Source organism: Callithrix jacchus, chromosome X, assembly GCF_049354715.1.
Source record: "Callithrix jacchus isolate 240 chromosome X, calJac240_pri, whole genome shotgun sequence".
In the NCBI taxonomy this organism is placed as follows: domain Eukaryota; kingdom Metazoa; phylum Chordata; class Mammalia; order Primates; family Cebidae; genus Callithrix; species Callithrix jacchus.
This window is the reverse complement of record NC_133524.1, coordinates 89861585-89867122: the sequence shown is the minus strand read 5'-3', so window position 1 is coordinate 89867122 and position 5538 is coordinate 89861585. Positions and strand designations below refer to the sequence as shown.

General features: G+C 33.9%; 1 pseudogene; it reads left to right on the top strand.

The window, feature by feature from the left end:
- The first annotated feature begins 2180 nt into the window (after positions 1-2180).
- LOC100387613 (5'-nucleotidase domain-containing protein 1 pseudogene) lies at positions 2181-3551 on the top strand (annotated as a pseudogene).
- Positions 3552-5538: the final 1987 nt, after the last annotated feature.

Genomic DNA, 5538 nt, shown 5'->3' with positions numbered 1-5538 from the left:
GACTTCATGATCCACCTGCCTCAGCCTCCTAGCAAAAAGTCTAAATAATGATCCAATAAAAATAATAACTTCAACAACTTTTGAAGACACAGTAGCACAATATGATATAAATTATAACAACAAGAAGTTATAAAGTGACAGGACAAAGTTAAGGCATATAATTTTTATTAATTTTTTTTGCTCGTTTTTTTGTTTGTTCATGCAAAAAGTGTTATTTTTTTCACCTTAAAATAATGGCGTATAAGATATTAATAGCAAGGCTAATGGTAACATCAAACCAAAAAGTACAATAAGCATATCAGAAAATGAAAAGGAAGAATTTAAATCATATCACCAGAGTCAATAATCTTCACTAAAAGGAAGACAAGAAAGAAAGAGAAGAACACAAAACAACCAGAAAGCAAGCAGTAAAATGGCAGGGTAAGTTCTCACTTGTCAATAATATTATTGAATGCAAATGAACACAGAGTGGCTGAATATATTTTTAAAAAGCAAGACCTATTGATTTGTTGCCTACAAGAAATATATTTCTCCTATTAAAAATCACATAGATTGAAAATTTAAAAATGGAAATAGATATTCCATGTGATTGGAAACCAAAAAAGGGCTGCAGTAGCTATACTTATGTCAGACGAACAGATTTCAAGACAAAAACTATAAAAAGCAATGAAGAAGGACACTATATAATGATAAAGTTGTCAATGCAATAAGAGCATATAACGATTTTAAATATATATGTACCTAATATTGGAGCATGCAGATATACAAAGCAAATATTATTAGAGCTAAAGAGAGATTGACTTCAGTCTCTGTGGTCTTCAATAGCTGGAGACTTCAACAGCCCACTTTCACCAATAGATCATCCTGACAGAAAATCAACAGGAAAACATGGGACTTAATCATTGTTATAGATCAAATGGATCAATAGATATTTACAGAACCCAATGAATGCAGAATACACATTCTTTTCCTCATCACATGGATTATTCTCAAGGATAGACCATATGTTATGTTGTAAAACAAGTGTGAAAACATTCAAAACATTAAAATAATATCAAGCATCTTTTCTAACCACATTGGAATAAAACCAAAAGTCAATTAGAAAAGAAAATTTGGAAACTACACAAATACATAAAAATTGAACAATATGTTCCTGGAATGACCAGGGGTTCCATAAAAAAATTAAGAAAAAACTTCTAAAAATTATTGCAACAGATGATAGTAGAAAGAAAACCCACCAAAACCTATGAGATACAGCAAAAGCAGTACTAAGAGGGAAGTTTATAGCTATAAGTGCCTACATCAAACAGGAAGGAAAACTTCAAATAAAAAGTGTTTTGATGCATGTTAAAGAACGAGAAAAGAAGAGCAAACCAAACCCAAAAAAAGTAGTACAAAAGAAGTAAGAACAGAAATAAAATTGAAATTAAAAATAAAACGAGATCAATAAAACAAGAAGTGCTTTTTTGAAATTTAAACAAAATAGACAAACCATTACGCAGACTAAGAGAGAGGATACAAATAAGCAAAATCAGAAATGAAAAAGAAGACTTTATGACTGGTACTAAAGAAAGTAAAAGGATCATTAATGGCTACTATAAGCAAATATGAGCTAATAAATTAGAAAATCCAGAAAAATGAACAACTTCTTAGACCCATACATGCTACCAAGACTGAATCAGGAAGAAATCCAAAACCTGAAAAGACCAGTAACAAGTAATGAGATTGAAGCCATGCTAAAAATTTTCCCAGAATTAATGAATGAATGAACGTTAAAAAAAATAATCTTGGACCCAATGGCTTTAATGCTGAATTCTACCAAACATTTAAAGAATTAATAGCAATCTTACTTGAATTATTCTGAAAAATAGAGGACAGGAGTATATTTCCAAAGTCATTCTGAGGCCAATATTGTCCTTATAACAAAACCAGACAAAGACACATGAATAAAAGAAAACTACAGGCCAATATCTCTTATAAATAATGAAGCAAAAATCCTAAAGAAAATATTAGGAAATCAAATTCAAAAATATATTACAAAGATCATTCATTATGACCAAATGGGATTTATCCATGGGATACAGGGATGGTTTAACATACACAAATCAGCCAATGTGATATGTCATATTAACAGAATGAGGTACAAAAATAATAGGATTGGTGGTGTCTCACCTGTCTGCTTCTCACATCCTTCAAGGGTGAGACACTCCCCATTTCTCCCCACACAGCATGGTTCAGCTGTTTTTCGCAGCCACCATTGACTTAGTCAGCTTAAACTCAGACCACAGTCTATGTCACTACAACCTGTGCAAAAGCACCCCACTCATTTCCAATAGCTTTGCCCAGTTCCTAGTTTAGGAGAAAGGGTATGATCAGGATTTGCTCAATGTGACCCCAGAGGATTGGGATTTCTGCTTCAAGGGTTTGGCATTGGATTTAGAAGATGAGAATATCATTAAATTTGCAGATAATGGCACTCTTTTCAGTGCAAGCCATGGCTCCAAGATGCTGACTCCATAGGTGCTGGCAGAGTCATATAGCAAGAAGGAGTAGAAGCAATTTTTGTTGGACACTGGAATGGCTTGCCACTCAGGAAAGTACTGTTTTATAATAACTACTTTGACCTTCCAGTAACTCTTTAATGTGACATGGTGGTTGACAATTGAACAAAACAGAACAATGGCCAAATCCCTTTTAGATTGAGAAGGATATATTTGCTGGTATAAAACACAATTACAAAACATCAACTTTTAATGAAAACTGTGGTATATATTTTCCAGAAATAAAAACAGATCCAGGCAGATATTAACACAGTTGTCCTGAATCTATTTTAAAAAATGATTTCAGCAGCTAAAAATAAAAAACTCTGAGAAAATTATTTTGTTAATTACCAGTTCTCACAGTGATGATGGTAGATTTCTCTGAGGATATATCACTGAGAATGGAAGAACTTTTTGACATGGTGATTACAAGTGCATTGAAGCCTCTTTTCTTCTTTTATTTACTAAGTCAGAGGCCTTTCCAGAGACATGAGAATAATGAAGATCAGGAGGCACTGCTATCTCTGTAAGCCTGGCTGGTACTCTCAAGGAAATGCTGTCCACCTCTGTGAAGTTCTGAAGAAAATGACTGGTAAACCTGAGCCCAAGTTTGTTTATTTTGGTGACAGCATGCATTCAGATATTTTCCTGGCTCATCACTATAATGGGAGACAGTCCTTATTTTGGAGGAACTGAGAGGAGATGAAGGCATGAGGCGTCAGGGGCCTGAGGAGTGAGGGGCCTCTAGAAAAGGAAGGAAAATATGAGGCACCAAAGTAAAAGTCTTTAAATAGTTCATCTAAAAACTTGGGATCTTTATTGATACTGAAAAATACAAAATACTCCTTGGTTTATACATGGTCGTGTAAGAAAATCAGGACTTACAGCACTATTGCAATTCCACGTATTGAAACAATTGCAGAATTGCCTCTGAACTACTAATTTATAAGATTCTCTTCAAACAATTTGAAAGCACCTGGTTACTATTCAAATCCTCCATTGGTCTATTAAATAATGAGACACTAATAATCAACTAAGATATCTATGAATAAATAAAGATCAATATATGCAGTAAAAAAATTTAGTTTTCAAAAAATACTGTAAAAGATTTTATAAGAACACGTTTTTAATGAAAATTTACCAAGAAGTTGATATTTGTCTACAGGTCTCCTTTCTATATAAATCATCTTGATACTTAACAACTCTTGTATGTTAAAATCTCTGTATCTTAGAACTTCAGCAACCTTATTGGTATGTTCAATATCAACAGTTTTGAGATTAGAATTCACCTGAGTAGACACACACACAAACAACACACACACACACACACACACACACACACACAGAAAGAGAGATACACACACAGACATTTACACATATGCCTAGTCTAATTTTTCTCAAAGTGTGGTCCACAGACCAATAGCATAGCATTACCCGAGAATGTGATAATGCAAATTTTCAGACCTCACCCTCCCAAACCTACTGAATCAGAAACTCTTGAGAATCAGACCTACTAATATGTGTTTTAACAAGCTCTTTAGGTGATTCTGATTCACACTACAATATTAGAACCACTGATTAGACCACATCCTTCAGATACTCATTTAATTGATTTGGGAAAATATAGCTGAGTGTTGATATCTTTTATATGTCCCAGAAAAGTGCATCCAGAATTGACAGCAACTCATCTATACCAATTCCTTCAAGTAAAATCCAAGAACACTGAGTCCAGTGAGTAATTTTTCCAAGAAATTAGGTTTTATGCTATTCTTGTGTTTTCCAAAACAAGAAAAGAGAGATATGATTTCTTCTGAGATCATTCAGCTAGTACAGAACACTGATAGTTTAGAAGTCAACTATTTCAACTTTCATTGTTACCCATTAGATTTTTTTCCCTCTAATAATGTTAAAAGCTATTTAATTTATTTTCCTCAACTTTAATCCATACATACTCAATGGAGACAAAAATCAGTACTGAAAGAAAAACATCTTGGGCCTCTAAAATCACTAAGGAAAAGTTAAGCTGGGAACTACTTAGGGCAACTCTGTCTCCCATTCTATTCAAACTTATCCCTCTGCATATTGAGATAGGTGCATGTTTGATTGCCTCCTTTGCAAAGACTTACCAGAAACTCAAAAAAATGCAACCATCTGTCTCTGACCTACCTATGACCTCTAATTCCCTAGGGTAGCTGGGGGCCGGGGAGGGGGGTGGGGTGGGATGTTGCTTTGAGTTGTCTCAACCTTTCTAGAGAGAACCAATGAGTTTCTTGTCTCTCTAAAATGTATAAAACCAAGCTGTGCCCCAACCACCTCGGGCACATGTCCTCAGGACTTTCTGAGGTTGTGTCATGGGGATATTCTAAACCTTGGCAGAATGGACTTTCTAAATTAACTTAGACCTGTCTCAGATTTTCTGGGTTCACAGAATGAAAAAATTCTTAGACAATACAATGACTTTTGACCTTCCAAACATCATAGCCAACAACATCTTATTCCTTAGTATTAATTTCTCTAATTAGGAATAAATTTATAGTTAAAGCTGTTTAATTTAATTAATTTAATTTTTCTCATTGGGAACAAAGGTGATAATTTTTAAGAAAGGTTAGAAAGGATTTTACAGGTATACTACAACCCAAGATTGTTGTGTTCCATGCGTTACATATGTTAGTAGCTATTTGTTATATTAATATTTATTTGTTGCAAGATATTTGCAACCAAATAAAGTTTACAATATAGGTTTCTGGTTACTCTTTTTGCTGTAATTTCACTCTATTTATCATGAGCAGTAATTTCATTCTATCATCAGAAGTATCAGAAAACACAGCAAATTGGTTCCAGTAGAGTGGGGTGTAAAGCTTTGTAAAATACCCAAAAATGTGGAAGTGTCTTTAGAACTTGCTAACAGGTGGAGGTTGAAACAGTGTGTAGGGCTCAGAAGAAGATAGGAAAATATGAACAATTTTGGAACTTCCTAGAAACTTTTTGAATCGCTTTG